We start from the raw sequence: 19,231 nt of genomic DNA, 5'->3' as shown, positions 1-19,231 counted from the left end.
AGAGGAGGAGGAGGACGAGGAGGAGGAGGAACAGGAGCGAGGGAGGAGGCAGCCACTCAATTCACCAGCAACAATGGCAGCAGTCAGAGCTTGCGTGGCATCAAGCTGAGACTGCATGAGAGCAGTCTGAGACTCGATGGCAGCAACCATTGACTGCATTGCAACACTAAGACATTGCATGGCTTCCGCCTGTGCTGCAATAGATGCTGCCACATCGCCCAAGACACGCGACATGAGGTCTGGGTTCCCAAGGTCTCTCAGGAAGTCCACCATCCTTGGCAGACTGCCAAGGATGGGCTCCATGGTGTGCGCAGAGCTCTGTGCAATGTTGGAGGTGGACTCCTCCACGTTCCTTACCATTTTCGACAGACCCTCGGGCACCCATGCCATTGCACCTATCATCTCGGTGTGCATGGCCGTTACTCTTCTTGTGAACGCCTCCCCATCAAGGTCCTCATCTGAGTCCTCTGCAGCAGAACTCACGTGCAAACTCACCCTCTGTGGATCTGTCTCCCGAGCTACCCTTTCCCCCTGGCCTTGCTGCAGCATGCTCGTCCCTGGTGCATCACCCAGTGCAGACCCCTCTACTAAACCTGCCTCTAAAGATCACGTAGCCCCAGTATCTGAGGTGGCGCCTGCGGGTGAGACACGCAGTGACGTGATGCTTTCTTCCTCCTCCTCTTCTCCCGCCTCACTCTCACTGGGAGGCTCAGGGACAGGTTGGTCAGCTGGATGTTGATTAGCTGAAAGCATAAAGGCACAAGACTCATGTTAAGGTGAGGGCAGGGGAGCAGGAATGGAGCAAGGAATGCAGACATTATGATGAGCTGGAAAGTGGGAAAGGCTTGTGATGTGAGGGGGAAGTGGGATGAGAGATGGAGAGGGGATGGACATACCGTTGTTGTCCCCGAAGGGGTTAATGTCGCCGACGGCCACGGCGCCCACCACCTGGCACCAAATGACTCTCAGCACTCGCTCCTCCAGGTCTGTAAGCTGTTGGATGTCCGCTTCACTCCCGCCTGTTCATTGCTGCTCCCTCCTATTGTGGGCCAGCTTGGCCTGCAAGAGAAAGGAAAGTGTGTGAGTGAGTGTGCAGCTATGTGTTTGGGAGATGTGCCTGCCATAGTTGAATAGCTGTGATTGTAGGCAAGGTGTGAGATGTGGATGTGAGTTTGAGTAGGTGGAGATGCTTGGTGGGTGAGTAGTGGGGGTGTGGTGGCTTGTGTACAGACGGAGGTTCAGATGCTGGTATGTAGGACTGGTTGAAGCATGTACTCACCCTGACCACCCGAGTGAGGTAGTTGAACTTTTTACGGCACTGTGTGAGGGACCTGAGGACCATACTGCTGGCCGAGACGTCCTAGGCCACTTCCTTCCACATTGCCATGAAGACCTGGGGCAATGGCCTCCTGCCAGTGGCCGGGAACAGCACTGCCCTGCTTCTTTCGACTGCCGCAACCAATGCCTCCAATGCCTGGTTGCTGAAATGGCGAGCTCTCTCCCTGAGACTGGGATCAGCCATGAGGATAAGATGTGTAGCTGTTGAGTTGCTTGGAGGTCACCTTCGGAGCCAGCAATGTTGAGAATGAGGTTGTGCTGAATGATTGTACCTCCCCTTTAAGAACTGGAAGGAGCCAGTGTGAATGATGAGTCACAATTGGACTGCACCTGAATTTGGTTATCGTTCTGCAGGTAGCGTGCCGCTCTGTGTGTGTAGCGCCCTAAGTTAGGTGATTAGCGTTTGATTTAGCGCTCCAGTTCTCTGTCGGAGCGCTAACAATCAATTTAGCGGGAGGTCAGAAGGATTTGTGCCTGGTGCTAATTCTACAACTTTTTAAAATTTAGCGCCCCAACCAGGATGATACCAAATTTCTAGCCCTTAGAGTTTGGTTTTTAAAAGGTGTCATTCAGATTAGTATAAAATTTAAATTTCAACCCGAAGAATTTCCGTGGCATCCACCCAATCTACTACTGTAACTGTGCTGGAGGATCAGTGGAACCCCTGGTGGAATGGCTGATTTTAGCCGTTTACATTATTTCTCCAGGGTTTCCTCTGATCTTCTGCTGAAGTTACAGCAGTAGATCGGGTGAACCACCACGGAACTTCAAGCAGCAGGTTTTCTTTTGCTGTTCGCAGTATCTGCAGTATCTTTGAGTTAGTAGGTTGTGGGTGTAAGGCCTGTATTGAGTTCCTTGTGGGTTCAATGATGAAACATTTATATAAAAGAGAATAACTTTTAATCTAAGGTTTGTTCAAGAATTCATACAGCTTTTCAGGACACACCATGCTTGAGCTGCAGCTAAAGTGAAACTAAAAACTCTCAGCCTGCTTGTCTGGTCACATGACCTCTGCTGGTCAGGCACAAGCAATCAATACCTGCAATCATGCTATTAAAGCATCATAATCGAACAGGCAAATAACATCACTGCTGATATCATTACATCTCCCTTTCTTAAAACAAAAGTATTTTACTTTTAACTAACAACATGTTTTCTTTGTATTAATCTGCATTTTAACTGTAACACTTAATGAACTTACATTATCATTATCATGATCAAGGTTTTTTAACCTTGCTTTGTGTGTTCACATGAAATATGTCAATACACTAGAACTTGAAGAAAGAATAAGATAACATTACTTCCTTCTATAACAATAGTCCTTAAATTTGCTCAATGAGTCTCTCAGGAGGCTTCATGTGTCTTGAGGATTTTCTGATTGATTGTCCTTGAATCTGAGTTGTTGCCTCAGATGATGTGTTCTCAGCTGTGTGATCAGGTTGTTCAACAGTATCAGTCTCTTGACCTGCTGTGGCTGGTTCCATGAGAAGATCTCGACGATTTCTTCTCAGAACAGCACCCTCATCTGTCTGAATGGTGTATGATCTTGGTTGAACTTCACTCAGGACAGTTCCCTTCTCCGTCCATGTGTTTGTTTTGTCTTTGAACCTTACTTGGTCACCAGTGTGGAGTTCAGGTAGGTTATGTGTTCCTCTGTCATAATAGTACTTTTGCTTTTCTTTCTGTTGTTCTTTGAACTTCCTCACTTTCTCCCCCTCTTTTGTTTTCAGGAGGTTCTCCGGGATGGGTAGGTTTGACCTTAGCCGACGTCCCATCAGGAGTTGGGCTGGTGACATACCACACTCGAGCGGCGTTGTGCGGTATACAAGCATGCTTTGGTAGAAGTCAGTTCCACTGTCTTTTGCCTTGTACATCAGTCTTTTCACTGTCTGGACCGATTTTTACACTAGTCCATTGGACTGTGGATAGTGAGGACTTGACGTTGTGTGGACAAAGTCCCACTCTTTGGCAAAGTGTCGGAAATTTGCATTGTTAAACTGGGGTCCGTTGTCTGTGAAGACCTCGCTTGCCACGCCATGTCTGGAGAATATGGCTTTCATACTTCTTATCACAGCTTCTGCGGTGGTGGTGTACAGTCTACAAACCTCTGGATACAGGGAGTAATAGTCTGTGACGACAAGATAGTCCTTCCCTTGACATACAAATAGGTCAGCGCCTACCTTCTGGTAAGGTCTGTCTGGTGCTGGGTGTGGCTTTAGTGGTTCTACCGGATTGCTTGCTCGATATTTCAGGCATATTGTGCAGTTTGACACCTCATTTGTCACATCTTGGTTCATTCGTGGCCAGTACATCACCTCTCGTGCTCTTTTCTTACACTTTTCGATTCCCAGATGTCCTCCATGGATCTTTTTTAGCATCTCTTTTCTCAGACTCTTTGGGATAACTATTTTACTTCCTTTGTAGATGATGTCTTCGACCACTGATAGTTCCACCCTGCAGTTCCAGTACTCTGCTATGTCAGGTACGCAGTCTTGCCTCATGTTGGGCCATCCATCCAAGGTGCTTTTCTTCAGTCGTCTCATTGTTTCATCTTTGTTTGTCTCAGCCTTTATGAGCTCCATTTTTGCATCTGCTATGGGCAGTGCACTTGTGATCATGTCCACGTAGGCGTTCACTTTTTCATCCATTGTGGTGTTTGCGGGCTCACTTGGGTCAACAGCTCTGGACAACGTGTCTGCTGTATACATCAGCTTACCCGGTGTGTACGCAACATTCAGTGTATAGCATTGCAGCCTGATCATCATTCTTTGTATTCTAAGCGGACAGCTATTTAGTGGCTTTTGGAACAATGCAATCAAGGGCTTATGGTCAGTCTCTACACTGATTGCTTGTCCTGCCACAAACTGGTGAAATCTTTCACAGGCGTATGTGATGCTGGGCAGCTCCTTTTCTATTTGAGCATATCGCGTCTCCGCGTCTGTCATTGAGCGTGATGCATATGCAATAGGTTGCCAGTAGTCATATTGTTGCAGAAGAACGGCACCGAGCCCACTCTGTGATGCATCTGATGATATCTTGATGGGTCTCGCTGGGTCATAAAACCTCAGAACTGGTTCCTCTGTGAGCAGTTTCTTTAGATCGCTCCATGACTTCTCATGCTCATGATTCCATTCCCATTCTATGTTCTTTTCAGTTAGTCTTCTCAGTGGCGCTATTTTTTCTGAGAGGTTGGATATGAATTTACCCATGTAGTTGATCATTCCATTAAACCTCTGCACGTCCTTTTTGCATTGTGGCCTTGGCATATTCTCAATGGCGGACACCTTTCTGGGATCTGGTCTGATGCCCTCACTGCTAAGGATATCTCCCACGAATGTCAGTTCTGTCACCCCGAGCTGACATTTCTCTCTATTCAGCTTCAGGTTTGTTTTCCTTGTTGCTTCCAGCACTTTTTTCAGTCTCTCGTCATGCTCAGTTCCCGTGGTTCCCCATACTATGATGTCATCCATTGATGTATCAACTCCCTCCAGGTGCTCATAGATCATATGGATAGTCTTGTGATACACTTCAGGAGCTGAGGCAATGCCAAATGGTAACCTTAGGAATCTGTATCTGCCATATAGAGTGTTGAACATGCACAGTCTTGAACTTGCTTCGTCCAGCTTCATCTGCCAAAATCCTGAGGATGCATCTAACTTGCTGAAATATTTTGCATTTGCAAACTGTGCCATGATTTCCTCACGTGTAGGAATCTTGAAGTGCTCTCTCTTTATTGCTCTGTTTAGATCTCTTGGATCCAGGCAAATTCTGAGCTTTCCATTCTTTTTGTCCACTACGACGAGGGAACTCACCCACTCAGTTGGCTCATCTATCTTCTGAATCACGTTCAGGCTGTCCATCCTGTCCAACTCTGCCTTCAGTTGCTTTTGAAGAGCAAACGGAACTTTTCTGCATGGATGTATGACCGGTGTCATACTTTTATCTACTCTGATCGTGTGTTCTCCTGGAATGCACCCTTAAATAGGTCTTTGTACTCTTTCATGAGTTCATCATAGACTGTCTCTCCTTCGCTTTCCACAACGAGGACTCTCTTTACCAGGTTCAGTCTCTCTCAGGCTTTTAACCCTAGTATGGCTTGCACATCCTTTGGCACCACGATTAATGCTAGCGTGTGCTCTCTGTCCTTGTGTGTTACTTTGACAATGCATTTTCCTTTCACTGGTATATCAGTACCTGAGTATCCGGTCACTTTCACTTGTATTCCATGTAACTTTGGTCTGGGTCTAATTCTCTTAAAATCGGTCTCTGATATCACATTAACTTGTGCTCCAGTATCCAATTTAAATGGAATGTGTATGTCGTTCACTTTTAGTGTCAACATCCAGTCTCTTCCTTCTTTTTTGTTTTCAGACACCACATCTACATAGAATTCCTCTATCTTGCTTTCATCTACTGTATGGACCTTGCTTTGTTGCGCTTGGTTCTTACAGCAACGGGCATAATGGTTGTTTTTGTTGCATCTATTGCATGTTTTACCATATGCTGGACACTTTCTTGGTGGATGCTGTGTACCGCATCGACTACATGACTTCCGATTGTCCCTTTCATTTTCGTTTGCTGGCCACGTCTCTTTTTTCACATTGGCGCTCTCTTTGTTAAACGGTTTGTATCCGTTCTTTCTCACTGCATCCACGTTGCAGCTATTGTCACTGAACAGCTCCTTTGCCTGCAACTTCACAGTCTCTGTAGCCCTACACAGTGCTATGGCTTTTCCCAGGTCTAGATCTTGCTCTCGTAGCAGTCTTTCCCTTAGACCATTATCTGGAATACCACACACCAGTCTGTCTTTTATCAGCGAGGCTGTGAGTCCCCCAAATTCACACGATTTGCTCCAGTTTCTCAGTTCAGTCACATACTGATCAATAGTCTCACCGATTTTCTGTACACATGTGAAAAATTTGTGCCTCTCAAAGGTCACGTTGCGTTTAGGTATGCAGTAGGCCTCAAACTGTTCCATTATTTTATCTAGCTTCATTTTGTCTCCATCAACAGCAAATATGAAATTATTATATACCTCCAGCGCTGCATCACCCACTACATGTAAGAACACGGACGATTTCTGTTTATCACTTTTCTCGTCAGCTCCGGTTGCTGCTAAATACAACTCTAAACGTTGTTTGAACCTTCTCCAATTTTCAGCCACATTACCTGACAACTGAAGCATCGCCGGTGGGAGTAAACCTTCCATTTTTCACTTCGTTAGCTATTCTCCAAGGTAAGTAACGATTTTCTCTTCTGGCTTGCTAATCTGTGGAGAGCTGATTTAACTTCATCTCTTTCAGGCACTTCTGACACCATGTATTGATTTCCTTGTGGGTTCAATGATGAGACATTTATATAAAAGAGAATAACTTTTAATCTAAGGTTTGTTCAAGAATTCATACAGCTTTTCAGGACACACCATGCTTGAGCTGCAGCTAAAGTGAAACTAAAAACTCTCAGCCTGCTTGTCTGGTCACATGACCTCTGCTGGTCAGGCACAAGCAATCAATACCTGCAATCATGCTATTAAGGCATCATAATCGAACAGTCAAATAACATCACTATTTGCTGATATCATTACAAGGCCCTCTCCAGAGACTTGAGCATATAATGTCGGCTGACTCTTCAGTGCAGTTCTGAGGGGGTACTGTATTGTTGGAGGTGCCATCTTTTGAATGAGATGTTAGAACGTAAGAACATAAGAAATAAGAGCAGGAGTAGGCTGTACGGCCCCTTTGAGCCTGCTCCGTCATTTAATAAGATCATGGCTGATCATCCACTTTCCTGCACAATCCCCATATCCCTTGATTCCCTTAATATTCAAAAATCTATCGATCGCCATCTTGAATATACTCAACGACTGAGCCTCCACAGATCGCTAGGGTAGAGAATTCCAAAGATTCACAACCCTCTGAGTGAAGAAATTTCTCTGCATCTCAGTCCTAAATGGCCAACCCCTTATCCTGAGACTATGCCCCTGAGTTCTAGACTCTCTAGCCAGGGGAAACAGCCACTCAGCAATTACCCTGTCAAGCCCTCTAAGAATTCAATATGTTTCAATGAGATCACCTCTTATTCTTCTGAACTCCAGAGAGTATAGGCCCATTCTACTCAATCTCTCTTCATAGGACAGTCCTCTCATCCCAGGAACCAGTCTGGTGAACCTTTGTTGCACTCCCTCTAAGGCAAGTATACTCTTCCTTAGATAAGGAGACCAAAACTGTACACAATACTCCAGGTGTGGTCTCACCAAAGCCCTATATAATTGCAGCAAGACTTCCTTACTCTTATACTCCAACCCCTTGCAATAAAGGCTAACATGCTAAACTGAGGCTCCATCTACTCTCTGAGGTGTACCTAAAAGATCCAATGGCACAGTTTGATGAAGAGCAGGGGAGCTCTGTTGATATTCTGGCCAACATTTATCCCTCATCTAACATCACTAACACAGATTATCATGTCATTTATCTGATTTCTGTTTGTGGGGTCTTGTTCTGTACAAATTGGCTGCCATGCTTGCCTATATCCAAGGGGGTGACTAGGTGTGTGGATGAGGGTACTGCAGTGGATGTGGTTTACATGGATTTCTGTAAGGCTTTTGATAAAGTCCCGCATAGGAGACTGGTCAGGAAGGTAAGAGCCCATGGGATCCAGGGTGCCTTGGCACATTGGATCCAAAACTGGCTTAGTGGCAGAAGGCAGAGGGTGATGGTGGAAGGTTGTTTTTGTGACTGGAAGCCTGTGTCCAGTGGGATACTGCAGGGATCGGTGCTGGGTCTCTTGCTGTTTGTGGTCTACATTAATGATTTGGATGTGAATGTAAAAGGTATGATCAGTAAGTTCGCAGATGACACGAAAATTGGTGGGGTGGTAAATAGCGAGGAGGGAAGCTTCAGGCTACAGGACGATATAGATGGGTTGGTCAGATGGGCGGAACAGTGGCAAATGGAATTTAACCCTGAAAAGTGTGAGGTGATGCATTTTGGATGGACTAACAAGGCAAGGGAATACACAATGAACGGTAAGACCCTAGGAAAGACAGAGGATCAGAGGGACCTTGGTGTGCATGTACATAGATCCCTGAAGGCAGCAGAACAGGTGGATAAGGTGGTTAAAAAGGCATATGGGATACTTGCCTTCATTAGCCGAGGCGTAGAATATAAGAGCAGGGAGGTTATGATGGAGCTGTACAAAACGCTGGTAAGGCCACAGCTGGAGTACTGTGTGCAGTTCTGGTCGCCACACTATAGGAAGGATGTGATTGCTTTGGAGAGGGTGCAGAGGAGATTTACCAGGATGTTACCTGGGCTGGAGCGCTTCAGCTATGAAGAAAGACTGGACAGGCTGGGGTTGTTTTCCTTGGAGCAGAGAAGACTGAGAGGGGACCTGATTGAGGTGTACAAAATTATGAGGGGCATAGATAGGGTAGATAGAAAGGAACTTTTCCCCTTAGTAGAGGGTTCAATAACAAGGGGGCATAGATTCAAGGTAAGGGGCAGGAGGTTTAGAGGGGATTTGAGGAAAAGCTTTTTCACCCAGAGGGTGGTTGGAATCTGGAACTCACTGCCTGAAAGGGTGGTAGAGGCAGGAACCCTCACAACATTCAAGAAGCATTTGGATGAGCACTTGAAATGCCATAGCATACAAGGCTATGGACCAAATGCTGGAAAATGGGATTAGATTAGACAGGGCTTGATGGCCGGTGCGGACGCGATGGGCCGAATGGCCTCTTTCTGTGCTGTATAACTCTATGACTCTATGGCCTAGAAATTCATTATAGCCACTTTTGGGGTGGTAAAGTCGGGCGGCCGCTAAAGTTTGCGCCCGGCGCAAATTCGAGGCCACTTCGCCGATATTCATTAGCTTCGCCCTAAGAGTTTGCTCGAGCACTAAAACTGGCGATGCACGGCTCTCTTTAGGCGCTAAGCCGGAGGTGCTGAGCGATACCGCCGAGGCCGGGCGCAGCGCAGGTGCGGCCATTTCTTGATTGACAGCAGACACCCTGGCGCCGGCCAGCTCTTAAGGGGGAAGGGTCGAGTTGGTCTGCTGCCACGCCCTGGACACTGCAGCCCTCCAGCTAGGCCTGAACACTGCTGCTGGACCCAAATAGCGCCTGAAAGGATGGAGAAGGCCCGTGAACGAGCGCAGCGCTTCTCAGAGCATGATCTGAGGGTGCTGGTTGGCGCTGTGGAGAAGAGACGCCATATTTTGTTTCCGGACAATGGGAAGAAGCCGGCAGCCCGCGTCTACCGGAAAGCCTGGAGGCATGTCGCCACCAGGGTGACATCCAACAGTGAGGTCCCCAGGAGCTCTGTGCAATGCCGCAAAAAGCTAAATGACCTCGCCAGGATTGTAAGGGTGAGTATCCTTTCCAGTGTCCTCCTCATCCTTGCATGTGCACCTCACATTATGGGCAAAGGGACCTGAAAGCCCTAATGGCCAGCCCTCATGCAGCAGCTATGGGACAGTCATGAACATCAATTGCACATTGTGCACTTAACACACTGGCCAGGCTATTCGACCATGGGAGGCAGTGCACACAAGATCAGGGCTACACACTGGCCAGGCTATTCCACCATGGGAGGCAGTGCACACAAGATCAGGGCTACACACTGGCCAGGCTATTCGACCATGGGAGGCAGTGCACACAAGATCAGGGCTACACACTGGCCAGGCTATTCCACCATGGGAGGCAGTGCACACAAGATCAGGGCTACACACTGTACTTAGAGGCCGTCCTTTCTCTTGCAGGCCAAGCTGGCCAATAATAAGAGGAGCTGGACTGAGACTGGGGGAGGCGGACCCCAGATCCAGCAGCTCACCGAGCTGCAACAGCACGTGGAGCGCATCATGGGTGCCCGGGTGATTGGCCCCGTTGCATCTGGAGATGCCGACCCTGTTCTGGGCACCAATGGTAAGGACATCACCTTTTGGACCTCTCTCATCCCACTTGCGCATCCGATCTACATCCTTTGCCACTGTCCGACCAATGCGCTGAATGCCACCACTCATGCATCCCTCGCTGACGCCCTCTCCTCACTCTAAAGCTACTCTTATGCCTTCCTGCTTTCAGATGGTGAGGAGGAGGTCCCTGAAGTTGCCAGTGACAGCCCCTCAGAAGAGGAGGAGGAGGAGGAGCAAGAGGAAGGCGGCCCATCAGGGGAACCCTCAGCCACGGCTAGCCATGCCAATGTAGGGGACACGTCTTCCCTGGAGGAGAGCCTGGGGGAAGTGTCGGAGGGGAGTGTAGCTCCTGGGACCAGCGGCCTGCAGAAACGCGGGAGGGGGGTGGAAGCTCAGCGGCCTTCTCCCCAGAGGGGGGAAGGGTCGGAGGGGAGTCCAATTGCTGGGCCCAGCGGCGTCCAGCAACGCAGGAAGGGTCGGCCAGCTCGGTGGCCTTCTCCCCAGAGGGAGAGTCCGGCCTCCAGTCCGGAGACGGTCAACGCCGAGGAGATGCGCCTCCTCGAGGACATGTCCGCGGACTCGGAGCGCTGGCACACGGAGCTCATGGGGGTAGTGGCACGGATGCCTGAGGCCATCGAGTCCCTGTCTCGGAGTGTGACCGAATTCGGGGCCTCACAGGCCACCAGTTTGGCAGAATTCGGGGCAGATCAGGCAGCGAGTCGGGTGGAATTCAGGGCAGCTCAGGCAGCGACTGGCCAGGTGATCAGTGGTGCCGTGCAGTCACTGGCTGCTCTGATGCGGTCATAGAACAGGGCAACACGGGCACTCACTGCTGCCACACTCGCTGTGTCAGCCAGGCATCGCCAGGGCACCCGGCGCGCTGCAGCAGCACAGCGGTCTGTCCCTCGGCAGATTGCTGCGCATGCTGCAGTGCTGGCCCGGGCGAGTGCCAGTGTCTCAGGCGACCAGCGAGCGCCTGCCATCTGCCAGCTTGCCCCCATTCCTCCAGCCGCCACTGCCACTCCCCCAGTGGAGCTGTCACGAGCTGCTGCAGCGACTGATGCTGCCCAGCCACAGCTGCAGCATTCACCAGCCGGCCCCTCGAGGGCCAGACCTCGTCTAGGCCGACCCCCAAGGGCATCTGCCGTCACGACATGTGCCCCTCAGGAGCCTTCCCCCAGCCTTGCAGCAGCCACTGGCCTCACTTTGAGGAGGAGCAGCAGGGCGTGCAGGGGCCGCCAAAGTTTGCAGAAGTCATCGCCCTAGCGGGCCACAAAGTAGAGGGTGTGTCCAAATGTTTTGTTTTTTGGAATGGGTGTTTTGTGAAGGCCGAGGATGAAGGCCATTTTTGTTTACATCTTTTGTTAATCCTCCCCAGGTTGTGGGAATGAGTCATGTGTGTGAGTGTTTTTTGGGGGTTTTGTGTGTTTTTGGCTTTCATGTGGGAAGGGCCCTGAGTTTGTACAATAAACCATTTTATTTATTCACATTGTCCATGTTTGATCTTTGAAGTGTTTGTTGCCTTAACCAGCTGAGGGCTTGCGGAGCGGCTGCAATCATGTTCTTTCATTGGCACAAGCCATTCCCTGACAGGGGGCCTAGAAGTGACGTTCAATAAGCCGCCGACGAGCGGCCCTTGGACCTTCTGCCTCCCTCCTGGACTGGTACTCCTCCTCCTCCTCCTCCTCCTCATGCTCCTCCTGCTCCTCCTCCTGAGGTGGTGGTCCAACGTGAGGTGGCAGTGCCTGAGTCCTGCGGATAGCCAGGTTGTGCAGCATGCAGCAAACGACGACGAATTGGGAGACTCGCTCCTGCGAATACTGGAGGGCTCCCCCGGAGCGATCCAGACAGCGGAACCGTTGCTTCAGGACGCCGATTGTTTGTTCGATGAGGTTCCTGGTCGCTTGATGGCTCTCGTTGTATGCCTCTTCAGCAGGGGTCCTGGGCGCGCGGAGCGGGGTCATGAGCCAGGTACACAAAGGATAGCCTTTGTCCCCGATAAGCCATCCTCTTGGGTGAGGCTGTGCCTGGAACATGTCAGCCACAGTTGTCTGTCGCAGGATAAAGGCACCGTGGCTGCTGCCTGGAAAGCGGGCATTGACAGCTAGGATGCGCTGCCTGTGGTCACACACCAGCTGTACGTTGAGGGAATGGTAGCCCTTCCGGTTGCGGTAATCCTCGGCATGCTCCAGAGGTGCCCGCAAAGCCACATGCGTGCAGTCAATGGCGCCCTGCACCATGGGGAAGCCCGCTATTCTTGCAAATCCTACTGCATGCTGCTGCTGCTTGTCCAGGGTCATGGGGAAGGAGATGAATTGATGTCTCCTTCTGAAAAGGGCATTGGTCACCTGGCAGATGCAGCAATGCACGGCGAACTGGGAGATGTTGGCAATGTCCCCAGCAGCGGATTGGAAGGAGCCGGTGGCATAGAAGTTGAGAGCCACCATCACCTTCATTGCCACCGACAGAGACGTCCTGCGCATCAGCTGTGGATGCAGATCTCTGTGAAGCAGCTGGCAGATGTCTGCAACCACCTCCCTTCTGAATCGCAGCCTCCTAACACACTGTGCGGCAGACATGTTGAGATAGGAGAACTGCTGGCGGTATACCCTGGGTGGGTAAGGCCTCCCTTGGCGACGCCTGTTGCCCCCTCTGTGTCTAGCCAGGGCTGCCACTCTCTCACGGTGTCTGTAAGCCCTTCCGACATAATGCTGAAACTCAGCGTTGGCACCCAATGCAGCCCCCATAATATGCTGGCAAACACTGAGATCTCAATGAAGGCAAAGAGAATTGCAAAGCTCTGGCCTGAAGCCAAAAATACCTGTCCTAGTGTTGGGCCAAAGCAGTAAGCTCTCTTCCTTGGTCTCTCTCCAAAAATCCATTGCACAAGAGTGAATGCTGCAAAATGGCTGCCATTTATAGTGCAGGGTAAGTGCCCTTTAATTTGCGCTCCCCGCGGCCCGCCTCGGCTGTGTACCGTTCCACTCAACAGTCGTTAGGGCCGCCCGGCGCACAATGGGGCGGCGCGAGTGAAGTTCCGGTTCCGGGCGCACAAAGGGTGTTGCACGACGAAATGACGTCATGATCTGCGCACGCAGATGAGCGCGCGCAAAGACTTTGCGCCGGCGCTAAATGTCTACTGAAGTTGGGGCGAGGCGCAGATCGCGCTGCGCCCGGGCGCTAAGCGCCTAGCGCTCGAGATCTGCTCCTCCTAAGGCGCTAATGGCTGGCGCAGCCAACTGAATTTCTAGGCCTATGACTCTATATTACAGGGTGCCCAGATGATCCAGTGTGCTTGGGTGCAGACTGATGTGCCTCAATAAATCCAAGACTCAATGTTAACTGAACAAAGCAAGGCTTTTATTAACTTAGAAGGTAACACACAGTGGAGAAGTGTCTCCCATCCAGAGGTCGGCTGTACTGGATGTGAGACACGCTGGGCCTGCTTAAGTAGAGGCCAGGTATGGGCGGAGCCCTACACACAATAAAATACAGGTGAGGAAATGGAACTGAGGTAAGGGAAATGAAACTGAAACTAAACCACAGTCACAGGCACAATCACACACAGACAATACAGATGAGTGATGAATGGCATATTTCATCACATTCACCCCTTCTATAGATTTAGTCTGTTCGGGGGTTTGATAGCCCTCTGTGACCGACGTGGCTGTTGTGGTGCCGCGGGTGTCGGCTGGGTGTCCCCGGTGGCCTCCTGGGTCTCTGCCGGGGGCGCCGCCAGGGTTGTTGAAGGGGTGGTTGGTGGGGGTACTGTTGGTCGATGTTCTTCCGGGGGTGATGAAAGAGTAGTGGGTGGGTAAGAGTTGCTGTGATCGTTGTTGTGGTTGTTGTCGTTACCGGCTGGGGCGACGTCTTTTATGGACACGGTGTCCTCCCTTCCGTCGGCGTGCCGGACATACGCGTATTGGGGGTTGGCATGGAGTAGGTGCACTGACTCCACGAGAGGGTCCGTCTTGTGGCCTCTCACATGCCTTCATACAAATACCGGACCTGGGGTGGAGAGCCATGACGGCATGGATACGCCTGAGGTGGATTTCCGGGGAAAAACAAACATTCGTTCATGAGGCGTGGCATTAGTGGCAGTACACAATAGCGACCGTATTGAATGGAGCACATCTGGGAGGACTTCCTGCCAGCGGGAGATAGGGAGGCCCTTGGTCCTTAGAGCTAGAGTGACTGCTTTCCATACTGTCCCATTCTCTCGCTCCACCTGGCCGTTACCCTGGGGGTTGTAGCTGATGGTACGGCTCGTGGCGATCCCCCTGGACAGCATGTACTGGCGTACTTCGCTCATGAAGGACGCCCCCCTATCCGTGTGGATGTAACTCAGCATACCGAACAGGCAGAACAGGCTGTTGAGGCATTTAATGACCGTGGCGCTGGTCATGTCTGGGCAGGGGAAGGCGAATGGGAAACAGGAGTATTCGTCCACAATGTTCAGGAAGTAAACATTGTGGTCGGCTGACGGGAGGGGGCCCTTGAAATCTAAGCTGAGCCGCTCAAAGGGCCGTGTAGCTTTGATTAAGTGGGCTCTATCTGGGCGGTAGAACCGAGGCTTGCACTCAGCGCAAGTGCGGCAGTTCCTGGTCAGAGACCGAACTTCCTCAATCGAGTAGGGTAAGTTGTGGGACTTTATGAAGTGGAACAGCCGTGACCCCTGGGTGGCAGAGGTCGTTGTGGAGGGTCTGTAGCCGATCCCCGGTGGCGCTGGCACACATCCCTCGTGAGAGGGCGTCGGGGGATTCGTTAAGGGCCCCTGGCCGGTAAATGATGTCATACTCGAAGGTGGAGAGCTCGATCCGCCACCTGAGAATCTTATCATTTTTAATCTTCCCCTTCTGTTTATTATTAAACATAAACGCTACCGACCGCTGGTCGGTAAGTAGGGTGAAGCGTTTGCCGGCTAGGTAGTGGCGCCAGTGGCGCACTGCCTCCACGATGGCTTGGGCCTCCTTTTCCACGGAGGAGTGTCTGATCTCGGGCCCTTGGAGGGTCCTCGAGAAGAAAGCTACGGGCCGCCCCGCCTGGTTGAGGGTGGCCGCCAAGGCAAAGTCAGACGCATCACTTTCCACTTGAAAGGGAGTGTTCTCGTCCACTGCCTGTAGCGTGGTCCGCTCAATATCCTGCTTAATGCTTTTGAAGGCGGCGTGGGCCTCAGCAGAGAGCGGAAAAGAGGATGCTTTCAAGAGGGGGCGGGCTTTGTCGGAGTAGTTGGGGACCCATTGGGAATAATAAGAAAATAACCCCAGGCACCTTTTCAGGGCTTTGGGAGTGTTGGGCAGGGGCAGCTCCCGTAGGGGGCGCAATCGGTCGGGGTCTGGTCCGATTTCCCCATTCTCCACCACGCTGCCTAGTATGCAGAGGCGCGTGGTTCTGTAAACGCACTTGTCCTCGTTGTAAGTGAGGTTGAGTTTTTGTGCGGTTTTCAGGAACCTCTCGAGGTTCGAGTCGTGATCCTGCTGGTTGTGACCGCAGATGGTGACGTTGTCGAGGTAGGGGAAGGTTGCCTGCAAGTGGTGGTTATCGACCATGCGGTCCATCTCCCTCTGAAAGACCGAGACCCCATTCGTCACCCCAAAGGGGACTCTGAGGAATTGGTAGAGGCGTCCGTTCGCCTCGAAGGCGGTGTACGGGCGGTCCTCTGGTCTGATAGGGAGCTGGTGGTATGCTGACTTGAGGTCGATGGTGGAGAACACCTGGTATTGGGCGATTTGGTTCACCATTTCTGATATGCGGGGTAGCAGATAGGCGTCTAGTTGGGTGTACCTGTTGATCGTTTGGCTATAGTCGATCACCATCCGTTTCTTCTCGCTACCCCTCACCACCACCACTTGGGCGCGCCACGGGCTGTTGCTGCATTCAATAATGCGCTCCTTCAGGAGCCTGTCTACCTCGGTCGCGATAAACCGCCTGTCCTCCCAGCTGTACCTCCTGCTTTTGGTCGCTATTGGCCGGCAGTTAGGGGTAAGGTTCGCGAATAGCGAAGGCGGCTTTACCTTCAGGGTAGCCAGGCCGCACACTGAGAGGGGCGGCTGGGCCCCACCGTAATTGAGCGTGATGCTTTGGTGGTGGCACTGGAAATCCAGGCCCAAGATCACGCTCGCACATAGATTCTTCATGATTAGTAATTTAAAATTATCGTATACAGTTCCGTTAACGGACAATTGTACCGCGCAGTAACCCATAATGGTCGATGTCTGGGTTTTATCAGCCATAGAGATGGTACCCCGAGTAGGGACCACCGTTAGAGAGAGTTGTTGTGCTAGTTCAGGGTGGATAAAACTCTCCGTACTTCCACTCTCAATTAAACCTTTAACCCCGCACCCGTTTACCTCGATGTCCACCATTGATTTGGATAGCGGGTGCGGCCTGGTCTGCTCCACTGTGACCGATGCCACTGTAGGGCCCTGATCGAGACAAGATGGCGTCCACGCTGTCTGCTCACAAGATGGCGGACCCCACGAGGTCGGGCAAGATGGCGTCCAAGATGGCCGCTCCCACGGCGCACACGCGGCGGTGGCGGGTTTTCTGGCGGGGTTCCCTCTGCACACCTTCCCGAAGTGCCCCTTCTTACTGCACTTGAAGCAGGTGGTGCCTTTCGCTGGGCACAGGTTTCTGGTATGTTTCGGCTGTCCGCAGAAGTAGCAGTTGGGGCCCCGACGCGTTGCGGCTGTCGTAGGGCTTCTGGGGGGAGAGCGGGGCCCCGACGGTGTCGGGCTGCCGGGCGGGGAAGGTGCCTTCCAAGATGGCGGCGCCCTTGGTGCACACGTGGCGGCGTGGGCGGCGTGGGCTGAAGAGTAGGCGTCCGAGTTTCTCTGGGCCACATCCAGGGATCGCGCTGTGTCCACAGCCTGTTTCAGGTCCAATCCCGTTTTCTCCAGTAGTCTCTGCCGGATGTAAGTGGAGCTGAGGCCTGTGATAAAGGCATCATGAACAAGCTCGTCAGTGTACACTGCGGCTTTTACATCTTGGCACTTGCAGTCTTTGCCAAGCGTTTTCAGGGTGACTAGGAACTCATCCAGCGATTCCCCAGGTCGCTGTGCGCGAGTAGCGAGCAGATGCCTAGCATACACCTCATTCGTAGGCTGCTGGTAATGCGCCTTTAAGATGTCGCAGGCGACCGGGTACGTGTCGGCGTCTTGGATGAGGGGGTACACCCGGTGGCTTACCCAATTCCGCAGGATTCCGAGTTTCATACTTTCAGCGTCCGTAGCGCCTGTGATGGCTGCGGAATTGTCCAGGAAGAATTCTATACACTTAAACCAGTGTCCAAAGCGTGCCGATGCGTCCAAAACATGCTGGTCCAAATCCAAATGTTCGGGTTTCAAGAGTTGATCCATTGTGTTGAAAAATAAGTTAATAAAATTGATGTGCCTCAATAAATCCGAGACTCAATGTTAACTGAACAAAGCAAGGCTTTTATTAACTTAGAAGGTAACACACAGTGGAGAAGTGTCTCCCATCCAGAGGTCGGCTGTACTGGATGTGAGACACGCTGGGCCTGCTTAAGTAGAGGCCAGGTATGGGCGGAGCCCTACACACAATAAAATACAGGTGAGGAAATGGAACTGAGGTAAGGGAAATGAAACTGAAACTAAACCACAGTCACAGGCACAATCACACACAGACAATACAGATGAGTGATGAATGGCATATTTCATCACACAGACCCAGGAACATCCTCTAATATGTTCAGTTTTGGTCAGGACACCATTAAGGGATGTGCATGCATTAGTCAGGGTACAGAGAAGAACAGCAAAAGATATTCTAAGTGTAAAGGAGTTATGAAGAAAGGTTAAACATGTTTAATCTCTACAGAGAAAGGTAAGGGGGAACCTCATTGAGCTTTATAAAATATTAAATACTTAAACTCAAAATATTATTTCAAATTATGTCAGGCTAGCAGGACCTGTGAGCATGGTTTTAAATTAATGAAAAGTTAATTTAAATCAAAGGGTGCAAATGTTTGGAGGAATCTGACAGGCAGTGTGACAGACAAAGATATGAGGGGCATCCAAAATGCAGGTGGTCACTAAGCTGGGAAAGTGAGGGTACCAGAGGATCAAGCGTTAATCACTTTGATGTGCTTTGGTGTGCATTTTTAAATCTGTGAAAGACTTGAATTGAACTGCTTATAGATAAGAGCAGAACCCTTCAAAGCAGCTGGAAATTTCTTGGGGTGTAAGATATCAGTTGGAACCAACTTATAATGCTTCTACGTTACAGCGCTGGCTTTGGGAGAAAGGCCCTCTTGCTGTGCTCTCACCTGTTTACATTTCTACCTGTTCAGTCTGCATCAGGCAGCAGGTCGGAATGGAGTAGGCGAATCATGGTAACAACTTGCAAGACCCTTGAAAGAATAGATCTCTGCTACCACAAGCAACAAGGTGAGGAGGTTGTTTATGTTTCTGACTGCAGCTGATGGTGGGAGGCCTGCGTGTTTGCTGATGACCACAGCCTTTACATCTAAAAGGTCATTTAGTCCTTAAGTGGCTTCTCCTTAGTGACCTTTCTCCTCTGGACAGCCAGTGTCACTTATCCCTAAGTTCTGTTTACAGTGATGTTGTGAAATCAGCCTTTGAACCAATTTCCTCCCAAACTTTAAAAATAAATCACAATTGTATACTAATCTCACATAGTTACTAGAATAAAACTGCATGGCTTGTTTAAATTTTAATCATGACCAACGACCATGAAGCATCATCTGCAGCTGAGTTCAGTTCAAACTCAACCCACTTGTCATGAGGAAGGTCGCAGCACAGTATTGCCCCCTTCGTATTACAATGCTATCTTGGTGGCTGAACGCCAGAAACAAAAGAGTGTACAGAACAATGTGGTGTGTGCTGTTTGAGGAAGAAAAGAGCCAGGAGATCGAAACCTTCTAATGCAGAGAATGGGGAATTGATGGATTAGAGCGTCGCTGGATCTATACAAATTGACAATCAAAAAAAAGACTTGCATTTATATA

This window comes from Somniosus microcephalus, chromosome 7 (assembly GCF_052327205.1).
Source record: "Somniosus microcephalus isolate GS21.2 chromosome 7, FLI_Smic_1.0, whole genome shotgun sequence".
NCBI classification, from domain to species: Eukaryota; Metazoa; Chordata; class Chondrichthyes; order Squaliformes; family Somniosidae; genus Somniosus; species Somniosus microcephalus.
This window is presented reverse-complemented; position numbering follows the sequence as displayed.